This window comes from Phocoena phocoena, chromosome 7, assembly GCF_963924675.1.
Source record: "Phocoena phocoena chromosome 7, mPhoPho1.1, whole genome shotgun sequence".
Classification (NCBI taxonomy): Eukaryota; Metazoa; Chordata; class Mammalia; order Artiodactyla; family Phocoenidae; genus Phocoena; species Phocoena phocoena.
The window spans coordinates 36,545,991-36,563,949 of NC_089225.1; positions in this window are offsets into that span (position 1 = coordinate 36,545,991).

Sequence of the window (17,959 nt, forward strand, 5' to 3'; positions counted from 1 at the left end):
GAGTATCACAATAGATAATAGCAAGGGTCAGAGGGCGAGACCTATTTACCTAGAGTGGCCAGGGAAGATCGCACCAAGGTGACACTGGTGTTGAGACCGGAGTGGGATGAGCCAGACACGTGAAGAGGATGAGGAGGACTTCAGAAGACAGAAGGGTGTGTACGGACCCTGAGGGTCCTGGAGCACTGTCGGTGAAGGGCGCCATTGGACACCACACAAGGTGGCTCATGGAAACATGCAGGCCTAATAGGTCAAGATAAGGAGTTTGGATTTTATCCAGGGGGAAGCCAAAGAAAAGATTTAAGTAGGGTGGTGGCCTGATCCATTTTATGCTTAAAATACCTTCTTTTGGCAATTGTATGAAAAATGGATTGGAAGTGACAATGGAAGATGCTGTATGTGTAAGAGGCACTTGCAGTAGTCCAGGTTAGAGGGGGTGGTAGCTTATTCTAAGGTGGTGGCAGTACAAAGTACTCAGTGTATTTCACTTGTCCCCAAGTCCTCCAGGTTTTTGGGCTCAAAGGGATACAAAGTCTCCAAAATGCAAATAAATGGATAACTAGGAGAGTCCAGCTCCCTTCCTAATATTTCTGAGGAGCGCCAGAGAGGAAGTTACATTTTCCTGGTGGTTCTTCTCACCACTTGCTCCCAGTCCCTAGACGCAACTCTTGATTCCCTATCGACATCCTGTGGCCTGCCCCAGCCTGCTCTGAACATGACCTTCCACTGATTCCTTAAGGCAGTGTTAATACAAATCTAAGGAAGCTGCAAAGCTTCTCTGAAGACACAGGAAAGGGTAACAAGAAACTGGAGCATCAAAGAAAAAGCAGCCATCACTTTATTATCTACTATGCCCGTTGGGAAGAGCGCTCTGGGCTTATTCCCCCATTGCTTTTTCCTCTAGTTCCAGGGTCCAAACTGCTTTCCTTGGGTTTCAGGGAGAAAATTTGAAAGTCTCACTGCTTCTTTACTCAGAGCAAGCTACATTTATACCCACTATATCCCAACCTCTCTGATCCAGTTGGGTCTGTACTTTGCCTCTCAGAAGTAGGTGGCCCATCAATATGCTTTCCTAATCAAAAGGATAAGTTTTCCCCTGTTGAGGACGGTTCATGTGGAAGCAACTGAAATTAGGTTTTTAAATTACATTTTCTTTCCTCCACACTTGTATGATCTCATTTAATTCTCATTACAAAGTAGACATTATTCCGATTTTCCAAAGAGAAGTGAAGCTAAAAGAGGTGGCTCAGAGGTTAATTTGCTCCAAATTACACAGTCAGTAAGGGATGGAGAGATGAGTCAAAACTGAATCCAGCTAAAACCCTGGCTGGCCACCACCAGCCTACACCGCCTCCCCTGCAGAGATGGGGCCCAAGGTCAAGGTCAGTTTTCTCCTCAGAGCAGGGCCACTTGCTTCCCTCCCTTTTGGAAATCCTTTTTGCCTAGATGTCTAGAAATTCAAGGACACATTTTGTAGAATCTGTGTGTCTTTCCTCAGTGAGCGGAGGAAACAAATTCCCAGAAATGGGCAGAGGGAGGTAAATATGTAGATAAGAGGGCAGGAAAATCAAGAAATTAACACCTCATGGCCTTGACTGTTTTTTCAAAAAATTATGAAGCAAGGTTGTCTGCTGAGCTTGGGGAAAGGAAAGTAAGGAAAATGGTAGAGGAGAGCTGAGCTGTCCACTGAAGTGTTGCAATACCTCATGTGGGCAAGAAGGGGCACCTGCTGTGGGTGGAGTTAGGTGCTTCAGGAGACACTCTACAAAATGGGATTCCTGTCTGTTACTCAGCTATTAACACATCCACCATATCAGGGTAAAGGCAATTCCACTGTACTCTAAGACAAAAATCTCACCCTGACCAATGGAATGACATTTTAATACCAAGCACTTTGGAAAGTTCCTGGGGTTAGCAAGGGGTCTGGGGATTAGCTATTCAAAATTAGCTACGTTGCCATTTTGAATAGGAAATCCTCTCAGAAATGCCTCTCATATCATATCCTACAGGCAGCTGTGTCAAAGTCTGCTCTTCACCTCTGAGACCTTCCCCTTTCCTAAAATTTTTCCTTGAGTCTCAAGAGGGCTCTTTTGAAAAGTGCATCTTCATATTATCAGGTCCCAGATTCTTATTTAGAAGTAGGAGTTTTCTAATATAAATTCTCTTGAACCTCTCTTGAACTCTTCCCCAAATCCTCTGCATGGAGTTGTTGGGCCAGTGCCTGTCATAGACACCATGAGAACTGGACCACAGCCTTTGGAGGAAATGGCACCATTATCTTAAATGAGAGGAAAACTTTCCTTTTGGAGACTACTCCCAACATTGAATCTTGGCTTGGCTTTTGCAAAACCATACCCAAAACGTTTCATTTTAGAAAAAATTCACATTAGCATTGTTTGGCATTATTTTCATTCTCCCTCCTCTCCCTATACCTGTTGTCTTCATTTCTGTTGCATGTGAACTTGTTCTCACCATGAGACAGCTCAGCTGAGAACATTAATTCAAATAAACATGTCAATGTCACTCTAAAATAATGAGTCCCATGCTAGTACACTATGTTGACATGTACCACTTAGGAAATGTTGTATTCTGGGGAGTAGGGGCAGAATATGGTTGTTGTGATTGAATAAATACATGTGTGTCCTTAGTTTAGCCTTATTTACAATAAAATCCAAAATTTCCCCCATGGTTACAAGGCCATAGGTAGTATGACCTTTCACTATCTCAGACCTCATCTCCCATCCAAACCTTGTGGATTCTACATCCTACAAAATATTTTGAATACGCAAGTTTTCCTTTGAATCTAAAGCCCCTTTAGCCACGTCTTTTGGCTCACCTTATCACAGCTCTGCAATGCAACCCACTTATACTGCACTACTTTTGTTCTCCTTATCATACTTTTATATCTCCTTATCTTTCACATGTTTTCTCTGCCTCAAATCATTTCCTCTTCTTCACCTGGTTAACTTTCACTCTTCTTTTAAGACACAGCTCAAATGCCACTCTCTCCCCAAAGCCTTCCTTGACCTGTCCCCCAGTCCGAGTTAACTGAGTTAAATGTATTCTTTACTGCCATACTGTAATCATTTGTCAACGTGTCCAAATGCCCTACATGACAGAGAGAGTTGTTGTCTACCAAATCCCACTCATTGATTGTGATACAGTGGTGACCAGGAAGTGGCTCTCCAGCCGGGGACTGTATTTCCCAGCCTCCCTTGGATCTTGTGGTGGCCACGTGACCAGCTCTTGCCCATGGAATATGATCAGAAGTCAGGCATGCCACTTTTAGGGCTGAGGCCTTTAAGAAGGAGACATATCTCCTCCATGCTCTGTCCCCTTCTTCAGCCTTGATGCCGTTAACAGCAAGGCCTTGGGGATGGTAGAGTCCCAAGACGGAAGGACCTGGCCATCAAATTGGAACACCTGCCTTGGACAATTACGGGAGAAATAAACAACTTCAAGGAATCTCTGACTTATTTTGGTTTACAGGTAAATAGGTAAATCTGTAGAAAACCAGCCAGTTGAATTCAGTAGCATCTGATCATTTTATAGGATTTTTGGTTCAACAGACTTATTTAGGTGGTTCCAGTATTTGAAGGAGGAAAGGATAAACATCTGGACAACTAGAAAAATCTCCGAATACATGTTAAAGTTCAACTCAGAGCTGTTTCTATACACTTACTTTTCAAACAATACCTTAGAATTAATTTTAATACCATTTTTGTTGAGTGGACTGAGAATTCAAGAAGTATATGCATACAGAACATTATTAATTTAAATGTATAATCACTAGCAAACATCTCTGAAATGTTGTCATTGTTCTGATAAATCTATCTTTTAAAAATACTTGGTATACTAGTACTTTTGTGATAATGTAACTGATTAGTATTAAATAACTTGAGCAGTAATTTTGAAAGAACAGACTTGAGGAAGGAATAAAGTTTTGAGTTTAAACCAGGAGAACTTTCCAAATGTTTGTTTGAAGTTGGAAAGAAGGAAAGAAACACAGATACTGGCAACAAAGGTTGAAGGGAGAGAGGGAAGGGAAAAGGAGAGGCCATTCTATGTAAGGACGTTGTTACTTGAAGGACCAAGAGAAGATCAATGGTAATGAAATTTGAGAAAATGGAAAAAGGAAGCAAGAGGTGGGTAGTAGGGAAGATGAATTTTTCTGACATACACATCACATTTCAGACATCTGAACAATCACACAGGCAACATATGTCTGTAGGCAACGTGAGTCTCAATAAAAAGCAAATGGTCAGGGATGGAGAGGGAGGTTTGGTAATACCCTGAATGACTTGGAATAGCAGAGTGGTGGTGTGTCTTGAGGAATTCCCACAATATAGGGTGAAAGAGGAGTCAGTAGGCACAAATATGAAAAAAATACATCCCAAAGAGGAACCAAGCTATGTGACTGACACCTAATAAAAGAGAGAGATGCTCTGGCACAGACTTATTGCTCATGAGTCTTGGGCCAGAAATCTTACAACCAGAAGCAGAAATACTTACATGTCTAATGTTATGTTTCTAACACTGCCCAAGCTAACTGTTCATAAATCTTCCCCACGAGATTAAGCAACCTGGGAACATACGTGGTTTCATTCTCTACATCCCTGACCCCTAGCACCATCTCTAAGACATGGTAGGTATTCAGGTATCTGTTGAATTTTATTTTGCTATTGTATATAGAAGCTGAAAGATACATTTTTGGACACTAGAGAAGAGGAGTGAGGAGATACACATGGTGTCAAAAAATCACTTGTAGCTAAAATATTGTCCTAGGAAAACTAGCTATGCACTTAATGGATTTTTGGTCAGGTTATTGGTCCACTGAATGCTACTCACTTGTGTTTCCTTTGAGCCAAGGAGGGTGGGAACTCTGACTCCTTGCTTTCATGCTGTTGGGACTCGTGCACTTATATGCTTGTCAGCCTTGCACTGCAAGGGAACAGATAACTAATAAATATCCCTGAAACACATTTCTTAAATGTCTTAGATGAAATTACCAATGTAGGTTTAAATTCCAGACATGTATATAATTTTTTCTTCCAAGGTCTCCCGCCAAAGAACTTTTCCAAAAAGCAAAATTCTTAACGCTGTCCACCCTTTCCTGAATTCCTAACGTGGGCTATGCAAGCTGGTATGGTTACACTTTGAAGACACAAAAACATTAAAAAGAAAAAACAGCACAAGGTTTCCTTTGACTTTAGTGAGTAGACTTCCAGCTCATTTCCTTTAAAACACTGCCCCTGAACTGCAAATTACTTCATGGTCTTTTTTTAAGTGCACTCTCCTCCTAGACTGACAGAGCCAGCTGCAGCATTGTACTGTCTATGGAAATGATATCCTCAGCACTCTGTCCTTGAATACGACCACAATCATTACATGTGGCTCCTTTTCACACAGCAGGAACGGAATATATGCTTGTTTACAGCAACGGTACCCAGAAAGTCATCACGTTGGCACTCTTGTCGGCAGCTTAAAGTCAAAAGAAAGTTTAGCATGAATTACCTGAATCCTCTTTTAAAGTAAGAGTCATTTTACTTTTAATACATTACTAATGTTTAAAGTGTTAGCTTGTTTTCTAACATTCAAATTCAGCACATTAATTATAATTAATTTTGATAAGTCAGCTGAAAATTATATTTGCTTATAGTCATTATTCACTAGATATATTTATATTTCTTATATTTCTCTGTTCCAACTTTATATCAAAAGTATAACATACTGTTTAATTGTAATTATTTGATACTAATTACAGAAATTTAATCTAATAATTAAATTATTAAATAAAAATAAAAGAATAGTTACAACTAAGTCATTTTTATACCTTCCCACAATCCCGTTCCTTACAGAGAGCCACTGTTACCCATTTGGTATAATTCCCTTATATATCAACTTTGCTTTTTCATAGAGGGACTCTTAAATGTATTCATTTTAAGGGGTAGCAAATAATTTTGTCTGAATCAAATGAATTTGTTGTTTAATCAAATGATAATATAAGAATAAAACATTTGAGAGCCATACTCACCATGAAAAATGTTGTATAAACATCTTTTATTAAAGTAATGTTCTCACCTGGCAAATATTAGTGAAGCAATCCATTAAACTATAAATAATTTTAATGTGGCTCTCATTTATCAAGTACAGAAAACAAGCAGGCAACTTAATAATGTGAAAAAAATTTATATTTTCTTAAAAACTGACTACCATTCTCTCTCTCAAATACATCCTATTTTTATTAAAATGAAGCCAAAATGCTAACACTATTTATATGTACAAAAAGACCATTAAACATTTAAAATTTATTTCTATCTTTAGTAAATCCATCTTTCCCATTTTTTGTCAATTATTATTTTCCTATTTTCAAAAAGGGAACACATTTTTAAAAATTCTAAATAAATGTAAAATTTTAATTAAATTTGATACTAACTAATTAAATTTTAATTATACTGCTCCCCCTTTTTTCCACCCAGTAAATGTGGGAACTTACAGAAAATGGACAGAAATAAAACAACAATTTTATCTGTTTTTGTTTTACATGGGGTTTCACAGAATATCACTTAAGAAAAAGGGGTTTTGCAAATGAGGAAGTTGAGGTCTTAAAGCACTGGAAGTGCGTACACGGCAGATCTAAGTTTATCACTCAGGTTGTCTCCCAGCCTAGTGTTTGGTTTACTATACCAGCCTGCTTATATGAAGAGTTCTTGAACCCCGCACAGGAAATAATACCTCTTTTTTCTAATTCTCACTGCATTTTGCTTGTATCTTTTGAAAAATAACCATTTGAATGGATCTTATCCATGGTCAAGAATCCTTCAAAAGCCGTAAAATATCAACAACAAGCTAAAAGAGTAGTTCGTATCTTTATATCCACAATGATTGATGGGAATTCTATCAAAATTAATCAACCTTGCAACTGGAGTTTGCAAATGGTATTGTATCAGTGAATTAATATTTACTAATCACCTTGATCTCTCTTCATAATGCCCCAAATGCAGTTAGACGAAGATAAAACAAACAAAAAAACAGAGTTGCATCTCATTTACTTATAAATTAGAAACATTTTTGTATTTTTCCTACCCCATTAAGATGATTCTTTAAAAACAAACAAAAATGATCCAACACTGGTTTCTAAGTATGAACGTAACGTGCTCAATACAGAATATCTGGCATGTACAAAAGCATAAAGAATCAGAAAAATATCAACCATAATGCTGTCATCTTACAACAACCTGTAATATATACTGTTAGGATACATTTTCTTCCTTTTTTCTATGCTTTTTTCCTAAACATAGTTGAGATCATACTAGATGTAAAAGTTTGTATCCTTTCTTCCCCACTTACCTGTCACATCAGTTATTTCCCCACACTGTTAAAATCTTGTAAAGAAAATTTAATGGCAGCATGTTTCACCTTATAATTTAACAAATCCCTTAATATGTTGGACATTAATGGATGGACACTGGATATATATTTTGAAGGAATTAACACAGGACTTTCAACACTTTTTACCTTTGAATTGTATTCAATGTATGGCTTAAGTAGGGTTCTACAAAAAAGGCAAAATCCTAAAAACAAAGAAAATGTAGGAAATATATTCCAGTAGATAAAAAGCCAATCATGTCCTCTTTACTGATCCTATCACATTAACTAGAAACAGTTTACTGGGGGGAAAAAAGGAATAAATATAAAGTCATTATCATCTACTCAGCATACAAAAAAAATATCCTACAACCATTAGGTATAGTTATTTTCCATCTTCTCCATCACAAAAGTTTTGAACAACAAACCATAAAGAAAGCTTAATATATCCAATTAAAATTTTTAATTCTTCTGAGACCAACTTAAGATACCACACACACACACACACACACACACACACACACACACAAAAGGTAAAAAGATTAATGACACATGGCAAAAGATCATTGTACTTTAAAACAACTTTCACAAAGCAGGAGCAAAATGTACAAAGGAGGTAGAAATTTTATATAATACAAATGACCAAAAATCTATGAAGATGTTCAATCTCATACCTCAAACATATCCAGAGAGTAGCTAAGAATTTAAAAGGATGAAACAGTAAGTGTTTGAAATATACAAAGATGTGTTCCTGCAACTTAAAAACTTGTTCATCAAAAGCAATTTTCTTGCGAGAGATAACGGTAAGATGGGAGTTTCAGTCACACTGGGAAAGAGTACAATCTCTATTATTAAAATGAATGTAAACTTCCTCTAAAACAAAGAACCTTTAAAAGAAAAGAAAAGGACTAGCATTAAAGGCTGCCAGTTGTACACTGACACATTTGCAGGAAAGCATCACCAAGGCAGAAGACCAGTCATCTCTGTTAGATGGTTAGAGATTACTCTTCCCCCACATTAAAAAAACATGAGCTGAGAGTACCTTTTTTAGGTTTTTCCCTTCTGTTCTTCCAAAAAAAGTCTATGATTAGCACATGATGGATACAAGTGGATTAACAAATAAACTTTGCACAATAATTAAAGGCTAAAGATCACAGAAAAGTCGAGGGTAGAGAGAAGCTCTGTGCTGCCCTTTGCTAAGTGAGGGAGAACGAGTCAACGTACAGCACAACCTGAAAATGCCTGGAGAGCAGTGATGGCCTGTGAGGAGCAATGAACAGGTCAACAAATCTTACTATAATATAAAATGTCTTGGGACTTCCCTGGTGTCACAGTGGTTAAGAATCCGCCTGCCATAGCAGGGTACACGGGTTCAAACCCTGGTCCGGGAAGATCCTACTTGCCGTGGAGCAACTAAGCCCATGCGCCACAACTACTGAGCCTGCACTCTAGAGCCCGCAAGCCACAACTACTGAGCCCATATGCCACAACTACTGAAGCCCACGTGCCTAGAGCCCGTGCTCCGCAACAACAGAAGCCACCACAACGAGAAGCCTGTGCACCGCAACGAAGAGTAGCAGCCAAAAATAAATAAAAAATTTTAAAAAGTGTCTTAATATAGAGATGGTCATGTGCTTGAGTAAGAATTGACCAGGATGTGGGTACTCTTTGGGTAAGACAATTATGCAACATGTCAATAACGCCTTTTAAAAATTCAAACACGTTTACACAGCAATTCAATTTGTAATTTGAATAAAAAATAAATTCAAGTATTAATTGTATTATTTTTAAAGGTGAGAACTAAGGAACAATTTAACAACAGAAGACTGGTTAGATAAATTATGATAATCCAAACAGGCAAACATAATACATCCAGAAAAATAATGTTTCATGTGTAAAAGATGTTTATAGTATATTGTGGAAAAATTACAGAGTTTTTTAGAATTCTGTATTCAAAATATTGACTCAAATATATACCCATTCCAAAGTGTTGATACTGGTTTTATTAGAATGATGAGACAGTGAATGATTTTTTTTTTTTTTTTTGCGGTACGCGGGCCTCTCACCGTTGTGGCCTCTCCTGTTGCGGAGCACAGGCTCCGGATGCGCAGGCTCAGCGGCCATGGCTCGTGGGCCTAGCTGCTCCGTGGCATGTGGGATCTTCCCAGACCGGGGCACAAACCCGTGTCCCCTGCATCGGCACGCGGACTCTCAACCACTGCGCCACCAGGGAAGCCCTGAATGATTTTAATTTTCTTCTTGCTTATTATGTCTCTTTTCTGTTTTTCACACAAAGAAATCATGCATTTCTTATGTAATTTTTTTATTTTCATAAACACTTTTATATGCTAAAAAGATAATTATAGGGACTTCCCTGGTGGCGCTGTGGATAAGAATCTGCCTGTCAATGCAGGGGACACAGGTTCGAGCCCTGGTCTGGGAAGATCCCACATGCCTTGGAGCAACTAAGCCCGTGTGCCACAACTACTGTGCCTGCACTCTAGAGCCCACAAGCCACAACTAATGAGCCAGCACACCTAGAGCCCATGCTCCGCAATAAGAGAAGCCACCACAATGAGAAGCCCACGCACCACAACGAAGAGTAGCCCCCGCTAGCCGCAACTAGAGAAAGCCCACGTGCAGCAAGGAAGACCCAATGCAGCCAAAAATAAATAAAATTAAATCTTTAAAAAGAAAGAAAAGATAATTATTAAAATTAAAGGGACAAATGGGGAAGTTTAATGATCAAGGACTAATATATTTAGTATTTAAAGAACTTATTCCATTTACAAGAAAAACACTAAGATTCTAACAATAAATGAACAAAAGAATAATTAAGAGGACATTGAAGCATATAAGAAAAATAGTCTCAATAATCAAATATGTGCTTATCCTTTTATTAGAGTGGAAAGTCCCCCACCCAAAATATACAATACTAATAAAACATGGAATAATAGGCATTCTCAAATCCCATCAAACCATTTTCTCTTCTGGGATTCTAGTCAAAAGAAATACTCCTAACTATGAAAACAACTTTCACTGGAAGATGTCAATCACAATGTTCCTTGTAAAATAAAATAATGGAAATACAGTAGAAGATTACTTGGGGATTTGAATACTAGAAGAATTCAAACACTGGATCTGTTTCAAAAAGATTTTGTCCATTTTGATACAGAATGATTTGCTAGAATGTAAGCCATGTAGTGATGCGAATAACTGGTCACTTAGGCAGCCCAACTCATGGGATCCCCCAAAAGTTGGTTCCAGTCATTAGGAACACATTCAAAAGGACTGCCGGAGGCTATTTTACATTGTGAAAATATTCTTTTCATGGGATAAAGTTTATTTAGCACCCAAAAGAGGATATTCCAGATGTGAAAACTAAAAAAAGGAAGGGCATAAAAGATCAAGAAGATGATGACACAGATCTTTTCCCAAAAGAGCTGTTGTACCATTTACTATTTCAATGTCTACAGATAGTAAACCACAAACTCTGCTGCATTCCTGACATTCCTAGATGCTGATTCACACAGATCTCAAAGAAATAAAATTTGTATATATTTATTTGCACTGCATGATGCTTTTAGGCCATTTTTAAGGAAATATGTCTTATTCCTACTAGAAGAACTAGTCAGAAAAATAGTCACCCTGAATTCCTTTTGAAATAAGGCAGAATTAAATAAAAGTTGAGATAAAAATTGAAATAAGAATTAAATGAGGTAGTATGCTACAATCACAGACGTAAGAAAAACTCATTCATGGTGGGGGGCAGGACACAAAAATGTTAATAGTTCATTAATTTGTCTGTCAACACGTATAAACTGAACACCTGTCACATACTAGGCACCGTATTTGGCGCTGAGAGATGTAAACTGGTAAACACAGCAATCGTGGTCACTGTGGTCCTGCAGCTTACATTGCAGAGGGGAGAAAGACCGCTACTCAACAAGCATGCGTGTGGAGGTGCCGTCCCCAGGCATCCGCAACGTTTTTCCTCCGTTTTCTCCAGTTTACTGTCAACCATTCTCATGACTGTTCACTTTAAAAAATATTCACTTTAAACGACTGGACCTTCCTCACATTTTAAGACAAATTAATCACACAAACTGGTCACACTGTTTATCAGGTTCATGTCCAATTCAAGTACCCAGAAGTAAAAGATAGAATGCTATTAGTTGACGGAGTTCCATAAAAAGGTTCCTAGAGAAGATGAGGACAATCGTTTTTTCATTTGCATAATGCAACCGTCACACCTTTCCAATTGCCCTGGCGATCCCAGCCCTGGACAGTTAATAGAGCTACCATCACCAAGTCTGCACACATTAAGACAATAAACCAGAATGAAAACACTGACAACATGGATGTGTGAATAGTAATTATAATTAACCTTTTCTAAAAGAAAAGGTATATGTAATAGTACATAATAGGGTAACAATTTAACTTGTCTTTTTTTTGCTGTTCTTTTTACTCAAAGCATAAAGCAGAGACAATACTTTTTACCAGGTTAACATGCAACTTAAAAAAAAAGTTAATATACATATTAAACATGGAAATTCAGCAGTAAAATCATATTTGTTATTTCCCCTCAAACATACCTTAACATTATTCCTTTATTGCATTATAAACTAGGTCCTACTACTGGTCACCTGACCCAATGCCTTACATTTCTGGAACTTGACATTTCAGTCAGTTATGGACACAGGAATGATGTTACAAGTATAATGAAGTAACACACCTGCAAAGAAGCTGATTGCACTGCTTTACCAATGGAGAGGTCCCTATACCATCTGCCACTCCATCCCAACATGAGCACAAACATAAATATCCCCCAGCCACCCACGAAGTTGTCTTGTCAAGAAGGCCCTGAAGCATTATTTCCCTAGGTACCTAACATATCAGCACTGATGAAACAGAAAAGCACCCAAGTGCTCTAAGATTATCACTTTTTGGAATATTCCTTGAATGTACAATTTTCCTAGGATACAGAGAAATACAAGTTAATAAAATGATAAAGAGATAAGAAAAATCTTCCACCTCTTCTTGCATACAAAGCTTGAGTCAAAACCTTGTATCATATTAGAAATTCCAATACAACAAACCTAAAATTTTCAAAATGTTTCTAATTAGTTGTATTAAATGCAGCTTCAACTATGTCAATATACATAGAGCACATATGTCAATATATAGAGACTAGTTGGAACACATTTTCATCTAGTTTCTCTAGGAAAATATAAGCAAGGAAGATTAATATCTACAAGATACATTTGTCATATTTAAAAATCAATATAGTTAGTAAAATATATTTTAAGCACAAATTAAAATTAGTATTCATTTTTCTCATCTCTAGCAACCAGAAGAGCCCTCATTAGACATAATTATAGCTTCCGTTTCAATGTGTTATCTTGAACATTAACCCAGAAAATATCTTTAAAAGTGCTCTGCAGGTATCACTTCCTCTTAAGGAACCACAGAGGGACATAATGTAACAAAAGACTACTCTAATCTAAAGGACTATTTCAAGCAAAAATAATTAGAGGACTTCTTTACATCACCAATGTAAGAAGTTTTGGAAGAGAATAGTATATATTATAATAATTAAAATCACATATACATTTCACTTTTCATGCAAGATTGTTTAAAATATAAACAAAATGTAGTTGTGAATCACTGAAAATACAGTCTTTGCCCCCAGAGTTTACAGTCAAAAAAGAAAGAAAGAGAAAGGAAGGAAGGAGGGGAGGAAGGGAGGGGAAAGGAAGAAAGAAGGAATGAAGGGAGGGAGGGAGGGAGGGAAGGAGGCAGGGGAAAGGAAGAAAGAAGGAAGGAATGAAGGGAGGGAGGGAGGGGAAAGGAAGAAGGAATGAAGGGAGGGAGGGAGGGAGGGAGGGAGGAAGGAAGGAAGGAAGGAAGGAAGGAAGGAAGGAAGGAAGGAAGGAAGGAAGGAAGGAAGGAAGGAAGGAAGAATGAACATGAGAAACATAGTAGAGTTCTATCAAATATTTCATTTTATAAGGAGACTCTAAAGAGGAAGGATTCTGGTGTGCACACACATGAAATGGCTCAAGATCTAAATGATACAACTTAAAATTACTAACCACTAAGTATGAGAATTAAGAGGCTACTCTTACACAAGCAACAAACTTTTACCAAGATTTTAAAACACAATATAATTTTCTCTGTGTTAGAACTATTTAAAAAGAACAGAAATAGAGTCTAGTTTTCTAGTCTCTGCATTAACTAACACCAGGGTCATGGAATATTTGTATTAGGAAAGAGAAAAAATGGTTTTGCTCGTGCTTCCTTAACCTATGGTTTATTCAGGGTTAGGATGGGTATTTTCAGTTTTGAGGCTTTTTAGTCAAACCAAGCAAAAATTATGACTTAAAAACCCTCAAGGCTGTATCATCAGTAAGCCAAGCACATATAATACCATAGAAAACATGTATAATTTATTAGATGGACTTAAAAATCAACACAAATCAGTTTTAGGCACTTGCTGAGTACAGACTATGGGAATTTTCTACCAAAGAACACAATATCTAGCAGGCAAGACCATAAAGATTCAAACTGTAGTTTTCAGAACAATACACAAGGGCTAGACATTCGATAAGAAATATTGCATAATTAATCCAACTGTATCCTGTTACAATTTCTTCACAATCCCACACATGATTTTAGGATTTAATAGATTCACTTTTTAGCATCCAAGGTTTTTAAATTCTCTCTTTCTTTCCTTTACTCCACCATTCTGGTCTTAAAATTATCGTACATTCTTTGAGGGAGCATGATATAGAAGTTTTATTTTTTGTATAAGTGGAACTTTAAAAAAGTATTATCTATATTATATCTGCATCTATAGTGTCAATACATGGTGATTGATAATTTTGATGTTTTTAAAGTCCATTTCAACAGGTTTATTTTGTAAAGATAGGCTTCTCATTACTAATTCCTTTAGACAGCTAATGTTTATCTTTGTTCTTTAAGTAAACATGAGGGAAAAAAATGGAATGTGGTCTATGGTTTTAAGGATGTGGGGATGTCTTCAGGTTAAACACTACATATGAATTTGGTCTGGCGTCTTTTATTCCTCAAAATGTAACTCATTTTTCATAATGGGAAGATAATACACATATAACTTAATCCCTTTCATGTCTACCCAGTAGCTCAAGGAGCTGGCAGTCTAGGTAGTTCTCTTATCTTTCTGAATCTACCTTTCAGTGTGAGAAGCTAAAATTAAGTAGTATTAAAATGTTAAATAGAGTATAATTTAAAGGACTCTACTGCTGGTATGTATTTATGTGCTGTACACACAGCAAGCCAGTCTTGTGATGTACTCAATAACTCTAATAATACTCTCTAATGAGCAAAGTGCAAATCAATGAATCAAGCCAGTGGAGGATAGCAAAGAACCAGAGAACCAACTTAGAAACTAGTAGTTTGGAGAACAGTGGATATGGGTAAAGTTTAGAATATCTCCAGGACCAAGATAATATATCTTTGTTGATGGGCAATGAAGATACCGGAGAGCAGGGGATGGCTGAGCTATGGGAAAGCCAATCCTAAAGCAAGAAGTTCCAGATTATATTTGGACAGTGGGAGTGTTCAAAGTTAAGTCATGCAAAGAAACCTTGTCTCTACCCAGCCTTGAAAGATGGATTGATTCTAGGATATGACTGGGAAACTGAGAGAAGATGATTCCAAAGTCCACAGATAATCTGGGATGTGCTATTACCCCCTATATACAAAGTAGAACACACTACAGATATATTCCCAAAAATGCCTGCAGAGAAAACTAGAAAGCTGTCTACAGTTTTTCTATGTGCACTAATATAAACAAATGTTGAGGTTGTCTGTACTGTATGTGGTTGCTGCAGTCACAGCAAGAGATGTAAAGTGCCTGTGAGGGGGGACAACAGAATCCCATTTCTAGATATCTTAATACTATACACTCAGACAGAAAAGAAAAGAACATCTCAGGGACTTCCGGCCCTTCCTCAGTGCCCTTCACTTCTCTGTGATCTCACTGTCACTACCTACTAGGCACTTCTTGAAGGCCAGAAAACAGAAACTCTTCTCTATTCCATGCCACGCTTCTAAAATCACTTTACCTGCATTAAAAATGCCAGACAGCAGTGCTGAAGCACTTTTTTATTCTTAAGGCAAAATGTCATATTCCCTACCCACTTTCCCCTGCCTCGCAAACTACCTGCCTTCAATGTATTCTTTGCCCATCCATGAGGGCCAAAGAAGATAGAACTGAAAAATTTCAAACAAGAATCCTTATTAGACTGTGTAAGATATACTTCCTAAATGCAATATGACAAAATTAAACATATTTAAATGCGTATAGCAATATGGTTACTTTTACGAAGATATCAAGAGAAGTTACACAACTTTCAAAATTAGTATCAAACACAGGATATTTAAATCCAGCCACATGTACAGAGGTATGAAGCTTTGTTCTTTTCAAAGCTGAGCATAATAACCCTAAATAAAATGTTTGTTTATACCCAAAAGTAGCATATTAAAAAACCAAAAGCATTGCCCTTTGCTTAATTCCACTTAAAAACTACATATAAATCACCAATATGACTATTCATGAGGCTCTCCATGTTATCTGGAAGTAATACTGTTACAATGATTTTGATGTATTTTTGTACACAAATTAAAAAAATTTTTTCCCATTGTAATTTTGGTTTTATGCACAAGTATAAAGGTACCACCTTTTTTCTAATGCTTGGCCTGGAGGGTAGAATATAACAAAAAAAGCATGTTTCATAAATGTGGTAAAAGATTTCATGCATTCTCATGATGCCATGTCAATTACTAAACCAACTGTAACAATGTAGTACATGCTTTAAACATCCAATTAAGAATAAATTTTGAAAAAAAAAAGAATAAATTTTGGCTAATACCTTGATGACAAGGGAATGTGCTGGTATATTGCTGAACTGATGTGGCAGCAATTCAAGGGACTAAACCATGGTTATTCAAATTAAAAGACAAAAAGGATAAAAGGTGTGGATTTGCTGGGCTACTTTACAGAATATTTATCTGTGATGACACTGCAACATCAACAAAATAGATTTGGGTTTTTAATATACAAGCAATTTCTTACAGTGATTTGAAAAAGTATGAGGACATATGAACAAATAAAGCTTAGTAATTTAGGATTTACTTTTGTAAAAGCAAGTTCACAAATATTAAAATGTTATACTTGCATTTTGAACATTATAATATAAATATAAAACACAAAACATCTAATTTTAAATGCTGATTTCCCATGCCTGACTTGGATTTATATAACGAGCATTTTATATTTTATAGAAAGGAACTTTCAAAGTTTTGTCAATACTTATAGTACGTACTATTATTTCTCATCAAAATCTTTGAAATCTAAAAGGCTGGTATTAAAAGTAGTTTTTTTTTTTTTCTTGAATATTCTAAAACGTGCCAGTTTGGGATTAGTCACCAGATTTTCAGGGCATGAAAGATATACCAACAGAGTGCCCAAGAATATGCTTTAACACATTTAGGATAAGTTTGTTTACATGTATAACAGAAATACCTTAGACTTTCAGATGCTGGAAAAAAAAAAAAAAAAAAACCTAGCAAACATAAAAGGTTTTGGGGCCAAGTTACTTCTTAGTAAAAATAATACATTATGTTGATCAATATTTAAACCAAATTCTTAAAAGCATTAAAAAGGATTCATATTTTGTAACTGTCAAACAATGCATTCATGTGGTTTAAGATGATAGAGGAAAACTTACAGACACACAAAAAAACCCTCAAACTATTCCAACTCCTAAGTTAAGAAATAAGAAACTTTCAAATTAAGAAATTATCTTTGTTGCTTAGAAAATATGCTTTACTTTTCATCTCAAATTGACTTTTAAATGCTTGACATACAAGTTAATATCTAAAAAGACTGTAGCTAAATTATTTGATAATATTTATAGTGTGATACTTCTTCTCTGGGTAGACATATTTCATGCAACAGTTTCCAATTAACGCTGGAAAAAAAATCACTTGATAATTTTAATCACAATTAATGATTAACTGAAAATAGATTAACAATTTACTCAGTAAATTTAGATGGCATAAGGTCCAGTAAAGGGAGCAATCTGGTGATTGCTCAATGTGCAATTCTGCCCATTAGTAATACTAAGTCAAGAATATGACAGATATTTCACTCAGCTGGACTACATGTTTCCTTGTATGTGATTTGGTCAACAAAATATTAGGTACACAATGTCAAGCTTTTTCCTTTCTTTTTTTTTCTTTCTTTTTTAAGAGCAGCTCAATAATTTGGGGGTTGGTTAGTATGATACAGAGAACACAGGGGAAGTACAAAATGGCACTTACCACCAATGCCAGTACTCATCTCATTATGGTTATAACGAAGGATGTTATTAATTTTTGTGTTATTTCCTTTTTTTAAGAACATAAATCAAAGCCATTAACTTGAATTTGAGGTATATACATAATACCTACACAACCCTATGCAAAATACTTTTGATAATAAAGCTCTTAAAGTTAAAAATATCGTCCTCTCCCTTTGTACTTACCACAGGCTACACAATGTCCT